The sequence below is a fragment of the Pinus tabuliformis genome, chromosome 4_1 (assembly GCF_031772625.1).
Source record: "Pinus tabuliformis cultivar Carrire ecotype Pingquan chromosome 4_1, CPIR1, whole genome shotgun sequence".
Taxonomy (NCBI): Eukaryota; Viridiplantae; Streptophyta; class Pinopsida; order Pinales; family Pinaceae; genus Pinus; species Pinus tabuliformis.
The window spans coordinates 466,170,447-466,193,924 of record NC_142303.1 but is presented as its reverse complement, the minus strand read 5'-3'; positions in this window follow the sequence as shown (position 1 = coordinate 466,193,924).

Genomic DNA, 23,478 nt, shown 5'->3' with positions numbered 1-23,478 from the left:
GAGGTTGATCCCCTCAATGATCTCCTCCTATTTATCTGCACCAAATCATTAGAAGAAAGCCTGAATCACATGGTCAAAGGAAAAAGTCAACACATAGCTGGAGCAAGCGAGCGAGAGTCCGAGATGAAAATGCCTCATGATTTTCTTTGTCGAATAGAAAATCGTGAGCGAATCGCTATCTGTTAGAAGCTAAAATTAGGAAACTTAGTTTGATAGTTTGAATTAGAACTTTGTTAGCTGAAAGTAGGCATGAAAGCCTCAAACATTTATTGAATGCCTTTTATAAATACCGTAAGGTAGGACAAAAAAGAGGACAAAGGGGGAATGAATATTTTGTGACAGTAATCATTTTGAAACTTTGTGTTTTTATTTAATGGAAGTTCCTTTGAAAACTTGATGCACAGTTAATTGTTCGTTGAAGCTTGAGATCGCCTATTTTTGGAGGGCCCCTGCAAACAGTGAGGGTTTTTAACTTGTAGATTTTCCTTTTTGTTATTATTTTTTGTAGCGTTTTCACGTATGTTCATTTCAATTTTCATATATTTCTTTCTTATCTTAGTTTGATCTTAACTCTCTTTTATAGCTTCTACAGCTAATTTGAATCATCAAAATACGAGTGATTTCCTTGTGATTTCTTTGGAATTTCATTAAAAAGCATTTCAACTTCATAGCATAAGGTGTTTCTCTCTATAGATTTGGGTATATAGATTTCTTTCAACTTTATGTTCAGAGCATTTTTATTCAAAAGTTTTCTTAGTTTAATTTCAGGTTTGTTTGCAATTAGTTTCTTGAACTTTCAATTTTGAAGCAAGAGTGAGTTAATATAGTCTCCATTCAGCAAGTGAGAGTTGATTTAGTTTTTATTTTGTCAAGTGTGAGATAATATAGTTTTCATTCTGCAAGTGTGAGTTCTTTATGGTTTCATTTTTCAAGTAAGAAATGTTCCTTTAAATTCAAAATCATTTTATTTTCACTAGATAGCAATGTTAATTTCATTTTGAAATAGGAATACAAAACTTAAAGACACATTTCTAAGAACTCAATCATTTAATAAATACAACTTAATAAAAAGGCCTCCATTATATATCGTGCACTTGCACTTCACAAGTTTACCGACTCCCGTCGATAATTTGTGTAATCAATTTAAGACAATTAAGTTGACAAATATTTTTGCGTCATTTCCAAGGAAGTTTAAATAGAAGTCTTTATTTCTTTTGGATTAAAAAAAAAAAAACAAACAACGAAAACAAAAACATGATCTGCATAGGGAAAGAGACTCTAGGGATATAGGGAAGAGTTTAATTCCAACAACCTCGACCTCGTAGTGCCACACCACCCACATAAACTCAATTTCCATCCATAACAGGCAAACACAAACTCCTTGAGGTATTAAGATCCGAAATCCAACCTAGAGATTCACCAACTTCATCAACAGAAGCCATAATAGAAGAAGAAGATCCCATATCCCCAATAACAAGAGTAATTTTCCTATCTTCGACTCAAGAACAACTTTTAGCTCAAGAGCTGGAAGTTCTTGCTGAAGAAGAGGAAGAAGAAGCCTATTTTAACAAACCATTGATAGAAGAACCAGAGGAACTAGAGGAAGTTGAAAACCCATTCTTGGAACGAGAACCCTGTATTAGTTCTAAAGAATCTGCAATGGCTGGAGAAGGCAAAGGAGAGGTACATAATTTGAAAGGTGAACAACCTAGGATTGGAGGAAGAGGAAGAGCAGAAGATATAAATCCAGAACCATTTGGACTTCCTATCCTCGATGAAGATACCAATGTGACAAGGAAAAATATCTCACCCTCTATCCTTCCAAACTTTCATGGACTAAGGAGTGAAGATCCTAAAACATTTCTCTTTGAATTTGAAGTCTTGTGTAGATCATATGATTATCTGCTTGATGCTCAAAATTTGAATTATTCCCTGCAACCCTTAAAGATGCAACATTAAACTTGTTCATGAGTTTATGAATAAACTCCACAAGAACATGGGAACAAATGAAAACTACATTTTTAGAGAAATACAAGGACTATTGTATGCCCCATAATATTAAGGATGAAGTCTTTAAAATGGTACAGAAAGAAGATGGAAATCTTGAAGACTTCGTTGGAAAATTTGCTTATAATGTTAAAAGGGAAAAAATGAATAATCTAGATGAGGAAACTTTGAAAGCTCTCTTATTGAAATCCATTAGAGATGAGTGGATTGATCTTCTCAATCTAATGGGTAAGGGAGACATTTTTCAGTTGTCACTAGGATAAATTTGTGAGTTATGCATACACATTTCAAGAGACAAAGCAAGAACCAGGAAAAATCCAAGAGATCCTCTTTTATCAAGGATTAATAAATCTGCAACTGGGATAGTAAGTAGAGAAGAATTAGGAAATTTTCTTGATAGTTTTAAAACATATATTTTATGGAGTGTTAGTAAACAAATTAACACCCTTGAAATACAAAACAAGCAAAAAGCTGAAGATGTTGCATTGTCCATTTTTTTTCCCTAAGTGCAGAAAGAAACATGCCTTGAGGGAATGTCCTCTTGATTTAAAGAGTGTAGAAACTTGTGTTATATGTGCGGAAAATCATGATACAAAAGAATATCCCTCAATACCAGGTCTTAAAGTTGTCTATCAAGAAGCATGAGTACCAAACCAGGTAGATCCCCTTTGTTTTATTGTTAAAAGACCTTAGCAGAATCCACAACCAAATACAACTCAAGGCTTTAACACTGAATCATTTGCACAATAATCACAACCTTGGTCACAAGGATGTTAAAATCATTATGGAAAGTACCCTCAATATCCTTAATTTTCACAATTTCAACAATCATATCCTACTTTTCCTCCACAATATTATCCTCAACCCATTCAACAAACTCAACCTCACAATTCGAATCCACAACTTTCATTACCCTTTCCTCAAAGACCAAACCAATTGCTTGCCCAACCACTCCTAAATCCAAGCAATAATAAAAACTCACAACCTATTTACAATATGGAAGGAAAAAAATTTCAAACTTACATGATAACTCCACTAGATCTAAACAATGTTCAACTTAGATCTGGTAGAATATTAGAAAAAAAAGTCCCCATGAGTCATTATTCAAGAAAGTGAAAAAGAAAACATCTTTGAAGAAGAGAAGTCTCTTAATGAAAAAGAAAAAACTCAAAAACAAGTTACTCCAACACATTCAAATAACTCAACCCCTATTATGGAACAACCTTCAGTATCTGTTTCAAAACCACTTTTCCTGAGAGATTAAAAATCAATGAAGGGTTAGAAAAACAGATTTTATTGTCTGATTATTGTTGAGCAATAAAAGGTGTCTTTTTAACCCTGATTATCTTCACATTAATTGTCAACACAAGGACGATTTTTTATTTGAAGAGTGTACTCAGTCTGAGGCGGTCACTTGCTCAAGAGTAATGTTTTGCAGTATAGTGTTTAAAATCCAAAAGTAAATGAATGCGTGAAGTAAAATCTACCTACAATTAAAATAAACTTAACACTCTGAAACTTAAATCATTCACTCAGAAAACTACAACAATTTATCAGTCAAGGATGCAGTAGTGATAACTCTTTCCTCTGTCAACTGATATAAATGAAATCAAACATAAACAGGATCCACAATCTGAGAACTTAGGCAGCAATAGCCAATGTCCTTTACAGTTGTTAATCTTTCAATCCACACTAAAGCAATTAATTGGAAATGATAAATCACTAATGCTGCTAACAGAAATGGAATAAACACGCTCACTGCAATAATACTTAAAAGCAAAACCAAATATTTGCAGAAAATAAATGAACAACAAAGCTTATTTAGTAGGAATGAACAACAAAGCTATTTCAATAGAAATGAACCGAAATATGTAGTGAACATCAAAGTCTAAATATGCACAGCACAACTTTATAATTGAAATGAACAGCATAACAATATAAGTTGAAAAGGATAATAATATTTGTTATGATGGAAAGGAACAACCACGCGATTCAATCATAGCTTATGCAATAAAACAATTTCATAAAATATTAGAAAAACATGTTGTAAAAACATGAAACTGTAAAGCAATACGATTAAAAGAAATAAGAATTAAATCAAACCATCACACGACTGGAACTATAAAGATATAATACAGAGCAGTAGTTTAATCCACCAGAGGCTGGGCCCTTAGCCGCCAGCGGATGCTGCCGGGCTACTTCAGATAAGGCGAATGAACAACAACCTTTTTATTTATTCATCATCAAACTGTGAAATCACTACAATAGCGAAAGCCTTGAGAATTACAATAGTAATGCAAAAATCCCCATTTCCTCCTATCTTATCCTATCTCTAATAATCCCTGACTTAATCTCTCATAATCTATTCCATCAGGAATAATCAATCATTCTGATTCCCCTTCTCTGATCTCTGTTTTCATTTAAATAGAGAGAGCGCAGAGAGCAGTTATAACAGAGATGATTACAATATGGTTTCTATTACAAAATTGGATTATTCTCAACAAATTGATAAGCAAGATCATATATGAAATATCCTTCCATAAATCATTCAACAGGAACAGGTCGAATTTGGCATTGCAGCTGAGATAATTTGAAAAACGGCCACACAGTGAATCTAAGAAAAACGTCTTCAGAGAACCTTCCATTTCTTTTAGTACGGGCCAAATTTGGGAAAACTGCTCATTACAAAACTAATTTGGTCCGTTCTGAACAAAACTCATGTTTCAGGTTTTCCAGATTCTTCTCCATTTTCCAAAAACGTTCAGTGCAAAATCGTCACTTCTTATTCCAGCGAATTTCTGAGTTGGCACATCTAATGATGAGCTGGAGATCAAATCTTCAATCTAGAAAATATCTTGGAGGCTAAAAATGGTGAGTAATGTTACAACCAATTTATTAATAAACCATTATTAGTAAAATCATGCATAATCATCAATTTATTAAAAATAAAGAAGAATAAATAATATTTATCCATAAGAGCATAAATAATTATAAAATTGAACTATATGATAAATCATGATAAATGACATGATAAAGAAGAATAGAAATGAATGAAATAGGTGTTAAAAAATAATAATAATAATGACATATTAACGGCCCAACACACCCCCAAACTGAATATATTGCATGTTCTCATGCAACAAAAAACTAAATATATTGCATGTCTTCATGCAACCCAAAGACAAAGCCCATGTGTTAACCAAGAAATAATACAAAAAATGTTCATCCCAGCTCATGAAATGGATAGAACAAATGAATTCTTCCTCAATTAATGAATATTCAATTTTAGAAATCTTGATGAAGGCGTAACAACTTTTACATTGACGTTCAAGTTATGTGTATATGAAGTTGTAGCAAAATATGATATAAGTAACAACAAACTTCATTAACCATTTTCTCAAGAACTACGAACCAGATTTTGTTGAAATGTTGCAAGTATATTTATAATATATTAATGTTTCTATGATCCAAAAAAGTAGATCATTTTGATGCGCGAATCATGAGATATAAAAAAAATGGTTGTAGGTGATAGTGCATGATATCTGAAATTTTATGAACTAATTTAACTTGAAATTATCTGGGTTTGTGTATTTTAATGATACATCTTTGTTTTCTATAAATCTCAAGAATTGAGTTCATAGTTTTAAAAATATATAGAAATCAATTTCTGCATTGTATAAAAATGAAATTGTATGTCTTAAATGAGAAAGAAAGTAGAAAACATCCATCATGCGTAGCAATTCCTCCCCCAAACTAAAGAATTAGCATGCCCTCATGCAATGCTAGAAAACAAATTGAGGTGGTCGCTACCATCTGTTGAATTCTATGCTTGGTATAAAACAACATGGAATAAGGGAGGTGTTGAGAATGAATAAGAATAGCAATGGATGATAAATAATGTTAATGACATGGTCATAAGAAAGAAATGAATAAAAACAACACTCCCCCAAATTTAAAGATGATATGCCGCTAAAAAATGGAAAGTGGTAAAGATGTGGAATGAAGGATGATAAATAATGATCAAAATGGATTTTCATTAAATTCTCCTACATTCGTAATAAATCAGAAAATTGTGTTATTTTACCTCAAGTTTTACTTCCGAAAAAAATGTAGAATGACATGTATGGGCTGCCATTTATTGTAGCTGATGTAGGTAGAATTGGTGCTGAAAGTGATGCAAAAGGTGGAATCCAGGCAAGCACATCATGTCTAAACAATTGTTTGCGTTCGCGAGTTGCTCGAGCCTCTTCTATTAGTTGCAATAGTGTGTTCATGCTGCGAATAGAGTCGCCCCCCACATATTTATTGTTCTCCTGTAAACAAATCACTATTTTGCATACAATGTTCTTGAATCCACAGTGTTAGTTTTGAATAGCAACAGATAAGATGCATGCAAAAATGTCAAGTAGAAATTTTTTTGTATAATACTAATATTTTGTCAAATCAACAAGTTATGGCAGAGTGAAGTAATCATATCGCAGGTTATCCCATAATGCATACATTCCCCCCTCTAATTGGAAAAGGGATTCCATGACCATAAACCCTATGAAAGGTGTTATGCTGACGACAGGGCAAGGGAATGAACAATACAACAGTAAATGAAGCAGAGTACACATATCAATGATAGGACGGTGAGAGTTATGGTTATAATGAGAGCAGAGTGTGTAAAGATAGTTATGAATAAGAGATAGGATGCTTTGGATTGATGATAAGTTATGCGAAAAAAAAAAATGACAACAATATGTCAAAAAGATGCTTTGCTGAAGGTATTCTCGTTGAAAATGATGCGATTGATCTGAAAACAATTTTTCATGCATAAAGGTTCAAAACAAGGAAAAAAATTAAGGAAATAACTTCTCTGATAAAAAGAAAGAATAAGAAAAGGGTATTATAATAATAATTGACAATAAGATATAACTTCAATACCATAAGCAGAGCCTCTGCTGCTAGCAGGCATCCATAGCCTCGGCAGGGTTGCTTTTTAACCTGTATGAGCCAGGATCCTCAACTTAGAAATGGAGAGTTCTAGTGTTGTTCTACAGAAGAGATCAGTGTGCTAGCGTGGTAACCAGATAACCACACTACCATTCACTGGGATGTAGCAAAAGTGATCAGGCCGACTCATGATGAGACCTCCTATTCCAAGGATAATTTGGCTATCCAATGTGTTATGAAACTAGCTCACAAAAAGATAGAAAATATAGATCAACGTCTTAGAATTCAGCCTCTTCGAGGGGGAAACCTCCTTTACATTACACAAATGAATGATTCTTTGATGATTCAAATGACAAAACCTCATTTCTATATATAAGAGTCTAAGGAGTCACAGTATAACCCAGCCGACCCAACAATAATAATATAAAGGCACAAAAATATCAATAGATGGATTCTATGGGGCACACTAATAACAATATGGGGACAATAGGGGCACAACAATATTAATAAGGGATACAACTACAATAGTAACGGGGTAATCACTAGTATTATAAGGACCTAACATGCCCCTCTCCTTCAAAAAAGTGTTGTCCTCAACGCTTGAGCAGTTTTGGATGCTTCTGTATAAAATTCTCATCCTCCCATGTGGAATCTTCAATGGCTAAGTTCTTCCATTTGATGAGATACTCCGAAATTGATCGATTTCGTAGCTGTCAAGTTCTTGTTTCTGTGACTGCTTCTGGTTCTAATATAATTTTTCCTTCCTCGTCAAGTTCTTGCAATATTGTTTGAACTGGGAGCTTGTCGCCTATAACCTTCTTTAAACATGAAACATGGAAAACTGGGTGCACTCGAGAAGTTGCAGGAAGCTCTAATTTGTATGCCATAGTGCCAATATTTTGCAAACACTTTGTATGGACCATAATACTTTGGTGATAATTTATTATCCTTCTTAGCTTGCTTGAGGGACATTTGTTTATATGGTTGTAACCGTAGGAATACCCAATCACCTACATCAAAAGTTCTTTCACTGTGATGTTGATTTTCCTGTTTTTTCATTCTATTCTATGCCAACACAAGGTTATCCTTTAAGAGTTGGAGGACTTGTTGTTGATGCTCGATGTGATGTTCCACTGCTTGAACCTTAGAATTTTCTCTTAAATATGATGTGATGGATGGTGGCTGATATCCATAAATGGGGTCATTTTTGTTGCTGTATAGAAGGAAGTGTTATACCACCATTCAGCCAGAGGCAACCATTTGACCCATTATGTCTGTTTATCAAATAAAAAGCAACGAAGATATCCTTCCAAACATTTGTTTACTATCTCAGTTTGCCCATCAGATTGAGGATGATAAGATGAGCTATGAGCTAACTAAGTACCCAAACAAGAAAATAATTTTGTCCAAAAATTTCCAGTGAAAATGGGATCTCTGTCACTTACAATAATCTTTTGGTTTCCATGTAGCTTTTGAATTGTTTCCATAAATGCAGTAGAAACTGTACTAGCTTTAAATGGATGTGATAATGCAAAAAAGTGTGCATACTTCGTAAGTTTGTCAACTACCACCATGATGACACTCTTTCCCTTAAACTTGGGTAAACATGTGATAAAATCCATTGAAACCTCCTCCCAATGTAAAGGTTGTAATAGACCCAGGGTCTTAATTGTTTCAACTTTATTTTGTTAGCAAACCAAACATTCTGCCACAAACTTTTGAATATTCGATTTAAGGCCATCCCAAAAAATTCCTTCTTAACCCTGTGGTAAGTTTTTAAAAATCTTGAGTGCCCTCCTAAGGGAGAAGCGTGCAATTCCATAAGAATCTTTTGTTTGAGTTGAGAATTCTTACAGAGGTATAAGCGATCTTTATACCATAATGAATCATTTTGCCAGCTAAATGTATCAGATGTACTGGAATCTTGTTGTAACTTTCGAATAAGTGCCCACACTTCTTCATCATTCTTCCGTTCCTCCCTTGCTTCATTTATCCAATATGGTTGGATAATAGAAATGACGCACAACAATGCTTCCACATCCTCATCCTTTCTTGAGAGTGCATCTGCCACCACATTTTGCTTATCTTTTTTATAGATGATTTCAAAGTCATAACCCAACATCTTTGTGACCCACTTTTTTTGCTCTTTAGAGGATAATCTTTGTTCTAAAAAGTATTTAAGGCTATCATGATCCGCTTTTACCTTGAAGTTTCTTCCCATTAGGTAGGGTCGCCATTTCTTAAGTGCTTGTAGTATTGCCAACATTTCCTTTTCATAAATAGCTTTGTGTAAAAACTTTCCTTTGATTGGACGACTTTCAAAAGAAATGGGTCTTTCATCTTGCATTAAAACAACACCAATTCCATTTCCTGAAGCATCACATTCCAAAATAAAGGTTGTTGGAAATAATACTGAGAGGGGGGGGGGTGAATCAGTATTATCACATTAATAAAACTTTTTCAATTCCATAATCAGATTCATATATGCTACTTCCACAACTTCTTAAGATTAAGTTAATCGATCTTCAATGAGTGCATTAGGACATTATCAACCATATTATCAGTTAACAGATGCAGTAACATAAAGTAGATCATCACACATAAGGCACACATATGAACACAATGATATAAGGTGGAAACCCAATGCGGGAGAAAACCACCTGCTGCAAGTCATCTCAATCTTCTTCTTAATAAGAAAATTCTTTTACAATATTTGTACTGGTGCAGCCTTATACCAGTACAGGAGCTACAACCCCCTTTGCTCTTGTACTAGCCGATCCATTTACTAGTACGCAGGCTACTACCTGCTACAATGCTCCAAAGATTTCCTTTAGCTCTTGTACTAGCTTAGATACTAGTACGTAGGCGCCGGCCTACAATCTTCTCTCCTTCAAGTACCACGTTTCATCAATTTTCATACTGGATACATTGAGGCACAACCCATAATCTTGAAAGGCCACATTTCATCCAATTTTCATACTGGACCCAACAACAACATTGAAGCTCAAACAACCTTCTGAAACACCCAATCAACTGTAGTAACTAGATCAACAATAATAGGACCAAACCCAGGATGCAACAATGATAAACAAAGATTTTAAGAGAAGGAAGCACCCTGCTCAACTGCTAGCCTGAGTCCGGACTCACCCTGCTCAACTGCTAGCCTGAGTCCCGGACTCACCCTGCTCAACTGCTGGCCTGAGTCCCTGGACGCACCCTGTTCAACTGCTAGCCCGCGTCCCGGACGCACTCTGCTCAACTGCTAGCCTGCGTCCCTCGCTCTGAGTCTTTTGAACTGCCTGCGTCTCGGCGCACCTGAACCCTTCTGCGCCTGCGTCCGGCGCACCTGAACCGGTTCGCTCCTGCGTCCCGGACGCACCTGAACCCTTACTGCACCTGCGTCTCTTTAGATATGAAAGATATAAAGACTTCAAGACTAACCCAAACAGTCAGATCTACAGATCTGATCGTGCGCCATAGCGATCATAGTCCATTAGAAGATTCGCCTTCATAGATCTGGACTAGATCTCACCAAAAGATATTCAACAAAGATGGTGCTTAATCCAAATGAACTCCTTTGCTTTATATAGGCAAGCTTTTCCCCAAAACATGGAACAATACCACGAGCCGACCCCATAGAAACGCAAAACCGTCGGCTAGATACCACGCAAGAAACCCCCACGTGCTTTTCTCTGCCTTGAAATGTGTGCACTGGGCGGACGCACCCCCTGAACGGCTGCCTTGCGTCCCTGGACGCGGGTTCTGCATGGATTACCTGCGGGGACGCACTTTCTGTAAGGTGTACCTGCGTCCTTCATAATTTCAACAATATTTGAACCTCTGCTTACGAAGAGCTTGCCATTTGATTCCTTTGAGCTATCCTGTAATATGTCACATCTGATATCTCTTCTGTAGATTCATCTGAATGTATATAAGTGAGATGATCTTCTATGAGAGTGTTGCCATCAAGTACAACATATGCATCATAATGCCAACAATCTCCCCCTTTGGACTTGATGGCAACAACACCGAATCACTCTCCCCCTTTGACATCAAGGGCAAAGGGGTATGCTCCCCCTAAGAACATGCTCCCTTTGACTATGAGCCAGATCTGCTGAAGTCTCTGAATGAGCTCCCCCTTTGTATATGTCATGGTGCTCCAATCTGATAATGGTCTTTCTGAGAACAAGCTGAGATGTTTTCTCTGCTGTATAGTGCTTGTTCATGCTCAAACTCCCCCTGACTATAAGCAAGGTCTGCAAAAAGATGTTCTACAAGAAGAACATGACTCTATATATCATAAATGACCTTCCTATCACCAAAAGACTCAATACATACATCCATCACCCATCACAATAAGGATCATCCATCCAACCAAGTGGGAATACATTAGAAATATGAAAACCAAATACATTACATCTTCATCCCATGCATAGTGGGGGGGACAAAGGCCGTTACATGACCTGAAGAGATGACTACAATAGACCATTACAACATGAGTTTTGCTATGACCTTTCAAATGACAAACATCATCAACAACACTGTATAATCTGCTCCATAGTATCTGTCAACATCAACTCACAACCATCCAGATCTACATGAATCAAGAGTCATCAAATGAGAGTATCAACATCAATCAACATATGTATGAATAATCATCCCTGTATCTAGCCAACAATCCTCATCTATTTGTGCCAAGAAAGAAATCATGCATCATACACATGTCAACAGCTGCATATGAGTGACTCATCATCGTCATGTCTTCAACAATGCGACTTTGAATAATCATCCATGAAATCAGCCAACCTCATCTATGTATGTGCCAAGGAAAATAAAGACTCCATGCATTAAATCTGATCATGTGATCAACTCATAACCATAGCAAGATGAATCATAAGCATTGTCACCAAGGACCATAATGCCAACAATGCATTCAGGACATATGCTCCCCCTGAACCAGTGCCATCTGTTAAATCTGATCATGTATATCAAGAAGAATCAGCCAATAAATGCTTTGAGACAGGTACGCACTTCATCTTCTGCTGTGCTGCGTCCTGTTGCTGCAGGGACGAACCCAAAAACACTATCGCGCCGCGTACTTTTACTCAGGGACGCACCCAAAATAACTATTTCGCCGCGTCCTTTTGCTTCAGGGACGCACCTGATCCTCAGTCGCTCTGCGTCCCCACGCAGATTTTCGGTTACTGAACTGCGTCCTGGACGCACCTGGACTTGGTCTGGCCTGCGTCCGCACGCAGGTCTCCTGTTACTGCACTGCGTCCTGTACTTTCAGCTTCCTCTGATTCTGGTATGTCTGTACATTGTACTGTGCCATCCTTTTCTGACTGTACTTCCTTTTTCCTCCATATCTTCAAGCGTGATGATGACATTTTCTCCTTTTGATATGGTGCCCAAACTTTGTTCCTGCATTCCTTGGCTATATGTCCAAGCTTGTTACATGCATAACATCTTACATGTTTCATATTCCTCCTGTAACAATCAGTAGCTTTGTGACCAAACATATTGCAAGAAAAGCAATATCCATAAAAGTACCTTGATTGAGATGACCTTTCTGCATAATGGTCTTGAACTCTTCTTCTTCTACATCTTGCTGCAACATGTCCAAGATTATGACATACATAACATTCAACATTATTCATAGGAGGAGTAAAGGATTTTCTTTGAGGAATCTCTTTCCTTGGTTGATGATGAGATTGATCTTTCACTTCTTCGTTGATCACTTTAGATTTCCTTTTAGAGTTTCTTGCCTCACCTTGTGAACTAGATTCACCTTCAACAGATTCATGGAAACCAAGACCAGTGTTTATAGCTGGGGACCTTTGACTACTAAGAATATCATCCAATACTTTAGAGCTATCTTGAAATCGTAAAAGCTTATCCTTTTCTTCTAGTTTACCTTTCAATATATTTACCTCAACCTGAAGCTGTTCTTCCTTTTCAAGGGATTTCTTTTTCAAAATTTCTTCAGCTTTCCTTCCTTCTTCCATTTGTTCCCTTAGTTTGAGAATTTCCTTTTCTTGTTCTTCATATAGATCCTGCTGCATTTGACGAACTCGGAAGGCACATTCCAGTTGAGATTTTAAGCTGGTGACTTCGTTTTCTTGTTTTGCAATAGCTTGGAGTAGATCTGTATTCTGCTTCTTTGATTCTTCAAGATCTCCTTTTAGTGAGAGGATTGTAGCTTCAAGATTTTCATAGTAGCTGGATCTATCTTTGAGTTTCTTGATGGTTGTGCTTCTTTCGTTGACTTCTTTTCTTAATGATGTCACTTCATGCTGCAATTTTTGACATTGGTCTTCCTTGTCCTTGAGTAGCTTTCTTACCTTGTTTCCTTCTTCTAGTTGTACCCTTAGTTTGGTAGCTTCTTCTTTGAAATCACATTCCTTTTTGTTTAATAGATCTTGTTGATCTCTAATTTTGTCTGTCAGCCTTTTAAATTCTGCCTCTATTTGATATCTTTCTTGTTCACCCATAAGAGCAAATTCAGTAGTTTCGCTATCACTTTCATCTCTTTCACAAGGAAATATAGCTGGAACATCAGAGGATAACACATTCATACCTGATAATGACTCTGAATCTGATTCTGAATCTGAAGAGCTTCTTATGCCTAATCCCCAATCGATTCTTCCACTGTCATAGTTCTTCTGAGATGACTTCTTTTTCTTATTAGCTTTCTTCTTAAGCTTCTTTCCCATTGTTCCACGGATCTCCTTCAAGCGATCAAGCTTCTATCAAAGGACCTGCTCTGATACCAATTGTTGGAAATAATACTGAGAGGGGGGGGGGTGAATCAGTATTATCACATTAATAAAACTTTTTCAATTCCATAATCAGATTCATATATGCTACTTCCACAACTTCTTAAGATTAAGTTAATCGATCTTCAATGAGTGCATTAGGACATTATCAACCATATTATCAGTTAACAGATGCAGTAACATAAAGTAGATCATCACACATAAGGCACACATATGAACACAATGATATAAGGTGGAAACCCAATGCGGGAGAAAACCACCTGCTGCAAGTCATCTCAATCTTCTTCTTAATAAGAAAATTCTTTTACAATATTTGTACTGGTGCAGCCTTATACCAGTACAGAAGCTACAACCCCCTTTGCTCTTGTACTAGCCGATCCATTTACTAGTACGCAGGCTACTACCTGCTACAATGCTCCAAAGATTTCCTTTAGCTCTTGTACTAGCTTAGATACTAGTACGTAGGCGCCGGCCTACAATCTTCTCTCCTTCAAGTACCACGTTTCATCAATTTTCATACTGGATACATTGAGGCACAACCCATAATCTTGAAAGGCCACATTTCATCCAATTTTCATACTGGACCCAACAACAACATTGAAGCTCAAACAACCTTCTGAAACACCCAATCAACTGTAGTAACTAGATCAACAATAATAGGACCAAACCCAGGATGCAACAATGATAAACAAAGATTTTAAGAGAAGGAAGCACCCTGCTCAACTGCTAGCCTGAGTCCGGACTCACCCTGCTCAACTGCTAGCCTGAGTCCCGGACTCACCCTGCTCAACTGCTGGCCTGAGTCCCTGGACGCACCCTGTTCAACTGCTAGCCCGCGTCCCGGACGCACTCTGCTCAACTGCTAGCCTGCGTCCCTCGCTCTGAGTCTTTTGAACTGCCTGCGTCTCGGCGCACCTGAACCCTTCTGCGCCTGCGTCCGGCGCACCTGAACCGGTTCGCTCCTGCGTCCCGGACGCACCTGAACCCTTACTGCACCTGCGTCTCTTTAGATATGAAAGATATAAAGACTTCAAGACTAACCCAAACAGTCAGATCTACAGATCTGATCGTGCGCCATAGCGATCATAGTCCATTAGAAGATTCGCCTTCATAGATCTGGACTAGATCTCACCAAAAGATATTCAACAAAGATGGTGCTTAATCCAAATGAACTCCTTTGCTTTATATAGGCAAGCTTTTCCCCAAAACATGGAACAATACCACGAGCCGACCCCATAGAAACGCAAAACCGTCGGCTAGATACCACGCAAGAAACCCCCACGTGCTTTTCTCTGCCTTGAAATGTGTGCACTGGGCGGACGCACCCCCTGAACGGCTGCCTTGCGTCCCTGGACGCGGGTTCTGCATGGATTACCTGCGGGGACGCACTTTCTGTAAGGTGTACCTGCGTCCTTCATAATTTCAACAATATTTGAACCTCTGCTTACGAAGAGCTTGCCATTTGATTCCTTTGAGCTATCCTGTAATATGTCACGTCTGATATCTCTTCTGTAGATTCATCTGAATGTATATAAGTGAGATGATCTTCTATGAGAGTGTTGCCATCAAGTACAACATATGCATCATAATGCCAACAAAGGTTTTCGTGAAGTCCAATGTAGCTAAGACCGGTGCTTGCCACATTGTCTCTTTAAGATGTTCAAAGGCCTTTGTTGTTTCTGGAGTCCATGAAAATGCATCTTTTTTCAATAATGTTGTTAGAGGTGCTACTATTCTCCCATAATTCTTAACAAACTTGCAATAATACCCTGTCAACCTGAGAAATCCTCGCAGATGTTTTATGGATGTGGGGATTTTCCATTCCTTAATGGCTTTAATTTTGCTAGGGTCTACCTTAAATCTTTCATGAGATATAATATGACTCATTTATTCCACCTCTTGTACTCCAAAGAAACATTTGGATCTTTTTGCATATAATTGTTTCTCCTCCAATAGTTGTAGCACCCTGTCAACATCTTCAACATGATCCTTCCAAGACTTGTTGTAGATTAGTATATCATCAAAAAATACTAACACAAATTTTCTAAGGGTGGGTTTGAAAATGGAATTCATCAAACCTTGAAATGTATAAGGTGCATTGGTAAGGCCAAAAGGCATGACCAAAAATTCATAATGACCCTCATGAATTCTAAATGTTGTTTTCGAAATGTCTTCAGTATTCATTTTGATTTGATGATATCCTGAACGAAGATCCAACTTGGTGAAGTAAATTGATCCATGCAATTCATCCAGTAATTCATCAATGACAGGAATGGGAAACATATCTTTAGTAGTGAGCTTGTTGAGCTCCCTATAATCCGGACACATGCACCATGATCCATCCTTCTTGTGTAACAATACTACTGGAGCAGAGAAAGAAGTTTGACTAGGTTGAATTATACCAGCCTCTAGCATTTCTGCAACCATACATTCAATTTCACTCTTTTGGGCATAGGGATATCTGTACGGCCTGATGTTTGGAGGAACACTTCCTGGAATTAAATGAATAGCATGATCATGATCACGAATAGGTGAGAGACCTTTGGGAGTCTCAAATACCTTGGAATGATTGTCTAAGACTTTTTGGAGATCTAGAGAAATAAATGATTTCAATGTGGAAACGTATAGCGAACATAATTGTGCAATTACACCTCTTTGTTCCTTTTTAAGAAGCTTTGTCATAAGGTTAGAGCTGATTATCTTTCCTAGTTTCCCTGCAATACCCCTTAATTCAACTTCCTTTCCTTCCGCAAAAAACTTAATGAAAAGTTCTTGAAAATTAAAAGCTATTGTACCCAAGGATTGTAGTCATTGGACTCCTAGTACAACATCAACACCTCTCATTAAAATGGAAAGCAATGGGCTAGTCAATACATATTCTCCCATGGATAGCTTGATATTATGGCACTTTCTAGAGCAATTTATTGTTCCTCCATTTGCAACCATCACTTGACACTTTGGTGCTGGATATAGGAAGCAATTCAATTATTTTGCTACCTTACAATGAATAAAATTGTGGGTATTTCCTGAATCAATCAACACTATTAGCTTTTGCTTCTTGATTTGTCCTTCTATCTTGATGGTTTGAGGAGTGGTAATTCCAGCCAATGCATTACAAGATACGGTCGGATTAATTTCTTCTTTATCTAGGCTTTGTTCCTGGAGTATATCCTCTTCTTTTGACCTTTCTTGGTCCTTTTCTTCTTCCTCTTCACAATCTATGTAGAATAATTTCTTTTCAACACACTTATGACCTTTAATGTATTTGCTATCACAACTGTAACAAATCCCTTTTGTTGTTTTTTCTTCCAATTTTTTTGGTGTCAACCTTATAGGTTGTGGAAGACTAGGGGCAACAACACTTCCATCTGTATAGTTGCGAGTGGTATGTTTCCTGGTTGCCATAATTTTGTTTTCCATTTTTCTTGCTAACCTGAATGCCTTCTCTAATGAATCAGGTTCCTAAAGGCGAACATCATGTTGGATATTATCCTTTAAAGTCCCTATAAACACATCAATCATATACTCTTCTGGAATATTTTTTACCCTTATGTCAATTTTTGGAACTCCTCAATGTGCTCCATTATTGAACCCTTTTGTTTGAGACTTACCAATTGACTAAAAAAGTGTTTCTTTTTGTATCCTCATAATCTTCTTTCAATTCTTTCATAAAAATTGCCCAAGTGATAATTTGTTTACGAGAAAAAAGCCATTGATACCATACAAACCGATTTGGTTCCAAATATAAAGTTTCAATACGTATCTTTTATGTATTTTGCACATTATTGAGATCAAAAAATTGCTCCATCTGTAATATCCATGTTGTGGGATCATTGCCATCAAACTTCCTCATATCGATTTTTGGAATTTAGTAGGTCTTCGATCCAACATTAGAGTCTATGAAATCATGATTAACATTTCTTTTGTTCGCATCATGTGTTTCCTTTACTACCATTTCACCATTAGTAAGTATTTCTTGTAGAAAATTTGTCAAATCTGTCTTCAAATCTATTTTCAAATCGTCAATTTTAGATTCCACGCCCTTTATCTTAAATTCTATGCCATTTATTTAGTTTCTGTTAGCTTTTGTGAGAGTGAAATTTGTTGCACTTGGTCTTGTAATTTTGATATATCATGTAGCATTTCTTCCTCTTCTTCATGAGTCATGCTAGAGCTTTCAGGTTGCTTACTAAATGTTTGCATTTTCTTTCCTCGAGGCATCAATTACCTATAATAATGCTCTATTATGCCCTTTGAATTAATTCAAAATAATTTTTCAAACCAAGCTTAAGAAAAAAATTTAAAAAATCTACACATATTTTTTCACTTTGTAGAAGCTCAATATTGTCTCTGATGTATCTCTGTAATTTCAGATCATCCAGTTCTGAAATTGTAACCTGCATTAGCCCTCTATGTTCTCTTTACAATGTCACTAGTCTGATCCCAATTGGATTCTCCAAGGAAAAGTTATGCCAAATCTCCCACAGTGACCTGATTATAGACTAGTTCAGTAGAGCGAACTTGTACGATGTGCCACGTGTCCCTGTTTCGACCTTTGGCTCTGAAAAATATATACAAGAAACTACAATCCGTCTTCTTTCTATACCTTCTTACGAAATTTTAATCTGATGCTCAGAGAGAAAGTTATGACGATTTTCCTTAGGTCACCTGTTCGGAATGTAATTTAGGAGTCTGCAAAAAGATCAACTTCCTCAGATCATATCTCCACAAATATAGCGCGAAAAGATCTGAAATTTGGACCCGAAGTTCAATGAGATTTCGTCTCAAATGGGTTTTTTTCACTTCTGAAACGTCATAGAAAAAAAAAAAGTTATAGCGAAAATTCCACGATGACCTATTTGGAGCAGCGAAACCCTAGAATCCAAAGCTCTGATACCAAATGTTATGAAACCAGCTCACAAAAGGATAGAAAAGATAGATGAACACCTTAGAATTCAACCTCTTCGAGGGGGCAACCTCCTTTACATTACACAAATGAATGATTCTTTCATTATTCAAATGACAAAATCTCCTTTCTATATATAGGAGTCTTAGGAGTCACAATATAACCCAGCCGACCTAACAATAATAATATAAAGGTACAAAAATAACAATAGAGGGATTCTATGGGGCACAGTAATAACAATATGGGAACAATAGGGACACAACAATATTAATAAGGGATACACTACAATAGTAATGGGGTAATCACTAGTATTATAGGGACCTAACACGATGGATCATAACCCTGGTGTGGTGGCCATAATGGGAATGTCACTTTGTTATAGCCTTATGAACATGGTAGGCTGGCTCGTAATGAGACCCCCTATCCTCCATCTGTGAACAAAATTTTGTTGTTATTACACAATTTTATGATAAAAAGAGGGAGGCTCAGTACTCCTTAAGAGCAGGGATGGTGGAAGAAGTTGAACATGTCAATAGAAAAAAAATATACCTATAATCTCATTTAGTACTGATAGAGAAGATTATAACCAGTAAGGGTGGAACCAGCATGGTATTAAGATGATCGATCAGTAGCCCACGGGGCTTTGGATTGACGGTGAATGGGTGCGCTGTTAAGGCACTCCTTGCGATAGGTCACCGGTTCAAATCCCCCGTGGGTACTTAGGTTAGTCTTAACTAGAAAAAAAAAAAGATGATCGATCAGTATCATGTACAACATAAAACAATGCAGTAAAGTAGTATATAAATAATTGTGTCCCTTTCAAAAATAATATATCATCAATGAGTTGTCCTGTTAAAGATCATAACATAAATGATATTAACTTGTTTCAAAAGAATCCATAATTCTTGTCCCATAAAAGTAATGTACTTCATGCCATGAAAGGGAATCAGTGAAATGGGGTTGAGATGAACTAAGAATAATCCCACAAAAGGAAGGAAGGTTTGTTCTCGAAAATACTCCCAAAGTGTTATTCCTTTGAAGGAACAACAAAAACACTCGAAAAAGTGTTATTCCGTGTAGGGAAAAGCAAAGGAAATGCACACCAAAAATAAAAAATACACACGAAAATATAGGGAACAACAAAAAAAATGCATGTGAAAAGTGTTGTTCCCTATAGGGAACAACAAAAAAATACACCCAAAAAAAGTGTTGTTCCTTAAAAGGAACAACAACAACAAAAAAAATGCATGCGAAAAAATGTTGTTCCTTAAGAGGAACAACAAAAAATGCAAAAATGTTGTTCCTTAAAAGGAACAACAAAAAATGCGAAAATGTTGTTCCTTTTAAAGGAACAACAGAAATGTGAAAGTATGTTGTTCCTTTGAAAGGAACATCACAAATGTGAAAATGTTGTTCCTTCGGAAAGGAACAACAAAAATGCAGAAGCGTTGAAGTGTTGTTCCTTCGGAAAGGAACAGAAAAAATGCAGAAGTGTTGTTCCTTCGAAAAGGAATAGCAAAAATGCAGAAGTACAGTTCCTTCGAAAATGAACAGCAAAAATGCAGAAACGTTGTTCTTTCGGAAAGGAACAACAAAAATGCAGAAGCGTTGTTCCTTCGAAAATGAACAACAAAAATGCAGAAGTTTTGTTTCTTTGGAAAGGAATAGCAAAAAGGCAGAAGTGTTGTTCCTTCGGAAAGGAACAACAAAAATGCAGAAGTGTTGTTCCTTCGAAAAGGAACAACAAAAATGAAAAAGTGCAGAAATGTTGTCCCTTCGGAAAGGAACAACAAAATGCAGAAGTATTGTTCCTTCGGAAAGGAACAGCGAAAATGCAAGCACGCAAAAAACAAATTAGTTGTTCACTGCATTGATGCTGAGGATGGGCCACAATTTGAAGTAAGCAACACCTGAAACACAAAATATAAGAGAAATCAGAAAATAAACAACATTTTATTTAAAAACAGTATGTAAATAAATAAATTAAGTTACAATAACGATGATGTTATTAAAAAAATGATCTCTTTGAAAAATGTTTTGGCGGCAGAGACATGACATGAATCTTCAAATGGAAATCAATTCTTCATTTCTTTTGTTATGAATCCGTTGGATAATGAGTTGGATGAAATTCCCTTGTCTCATTAAAATTTCTTTCAAGAACCACTCATCTATAAATTGACCTTCTTTATTCTCCTAGGACCTGCAAAAAAACGAGTGTCTACCTACAATAAAACATTAAATCATAGTTAAAGAGAGGTGATCAGGCTCCCCTAATCCAAGAATTATGCAAAAAAATAACAAGTAGTTACTCTGTATAACAAATCCATGGAGAAAATAACAAAGTAAAATTTATTTATCACTTGCGAAAGAGCAGTGGCCAATCATGCTAACCTGCAGTGTTTTAATCACAACTTCTTCTTTTTTGGTCCAAATTGAGTGATTCCAAAGCCAAATGAGAACTAATTCAAAGGTATATCTCCAATAGAAACCGATTTTAAAAATTCAATGATATGATATGTCAATTTTAGTTAGAACAACCTGCATAATAGAGTCATTTTCGATTACCCCACTTAAAACAACAGTGGATATTTTAAGCATAGATTTTTCATTTGATGTCGGATTCGAATGATTAGAATTGGAAATGAAAGTAGATTCATTTATTTATTTCCATTATAAATAGGTTTTGAAAAAAAGAAGAATTGATAGGTCAAATACTCTAAGAAACAGTCGGAAAAACAAAGTTTTAAGAGTGTTGATTTACGATAGACAGTCAGTATTTTGATCATAACTACCTCATACGATATCAAAAATGAGTGATTCCAATTGCCTTGTAAACTAGATTCATAGGTAAATTTACAATAGAAACAGGTTTTAAAAATTCAGTCATTTAAGCCTTCAAAAATGGACTGTCCCAACTTTGTTCCTGAGCTGCCCGCTAGACACTTTGTCAATGTTTTGGTTCTAACTTTTTCGTTTCAAATCCAAATTGAGTGATTCAAATTGGGTTGGAAAGTAGACATCAAGGGCTACTTAAGATAGAAATAGGTTTTAAAAATATTCCCTTTTGGTCCCTCAAAACATGATTGTCCCGACTGTGTTTTCAGAAATTTCATCAAACCTGCAAGCCAAAAAATATGATATTCAAGCATTTTTCCAAATTGGTGATAAAAATGAAATGAGTGTTTGTAGAACTATTATTTCCATTATAATTCATCTACATACACAAATGAATTAAAAAAAATTATCACCGATGTTGATTTCCACGGCATGTTGCAACAAAAAACAACTAGTTTTACATAAAAACAAAATGTATTTATTTATGTCCTTATTTATTTATTTATTTATTACGCTAACCTACTTTGATTGAAAAATGAATATGACTACATATAAGAGTACTTCCAGTGGAACCATTTTCGAAATAAGGCTTCAAGTATGCACATACCCAAATTTGAAAATTGCATGTTAATAAATATTAGGGTATGAGAAGCCAAATTCCCTTGAAAAGATGGTGTCAAAAATTGTTGAAGTATGGAGTGATTCTGCAAACAAATGATGGAGTGAAATCAATCTTCAATATATCATTTACTTTCTTGATTTCCCATATCCATCATATCATGAAATTCTTGAGCTTTTAAAATGGCTTGTTGATGCATACTAAAAGAAACCTCATTTTCTTCCATAACTTCTACAATTTTTGAATTTGAAACATTCTGAATATCATTGTAAGTTTTTTCAAATGGTGCATGTGAGATAGAATGGGTGGAAAGGATGGGTGAATTTTGCAGTTCAACACTATAAGCATGTTGTACTGGTTTATTATGGTGAGGGTGTGGAATTAGTTGAGCAGGAAATTGTGTACGGAATGGAGCATTTTGATGATTAGTTGATTGGGTTGTGTGGATGGTTTTGATATGCAAGCAGGATGTTGTGGAAGAGCTGGTGAAAAATATGGAGAATGTGTTTGTGCTACAAGATGAGGGAGAGTAGTCATGCAGTCATAAGTTGAACCATGCCAAACTTGTAGACAAGATTGGTGGTGGTTATATTGAGATTGACATGGCTGCCCTAACACATTAGTATTCCATAATGGATTATGCATGTAAGAGAATGGAGAAGAAGTGTTTTGAACCATACTTGTAGGCCATGATTTCCATTGTTTTGACCTTGTTGCAGCTTCTTCATCTCTTTGAAATGATACTTCCATCGTAGGTAAAGAAGAACAACTATCTATGGGATGCTCCCTCTAGTAATGAGGGCAAATCACTTTATCAAATTCTTGATTTTTTTGAACCCGCAAAACATCCAATTTTTAATTTAGATAGATAATAAAATCAACTTTAAAATTTTCAAATAAAACATTGATTTTAGATCTTATGTCTCCTGTTTTTGTAGCAGATTTGGAAAATAAAGAACAAACATCTCTAGAATTCTTACCAACCTTGGAGATTCCTCTTGAATACCTTATGCACAATTCACAAACATCATCATATGACAACTGAAAAACATCACCTTTTCCTATCAGATTTAAGAGTTCTAAAAATTCATCTTTGATTCCTTTAAGAATAAGTCTTTTTAAGATCTCTTTTTCCAAATGCTTATGTTTTGATTTTTGAAGGTTATATTGAAATCGCTCTACATATTCCTCCAAGATTTCATCTTTCCCTTGTATCATATCGAAAATATCTTCATTGGATTTTCAATAGTCTTGGTACTTCTTCAAGAATATGTTCTTCATGTCCTCCCATGTTTGGATGCAGTTCCCACCTAGGCTCCTGAACCATCGGAGAGCTACTCTTTTTAGAGTAAGAGGAAACACTTTCAACCTTTGATCACTAGTACAATAATCATATC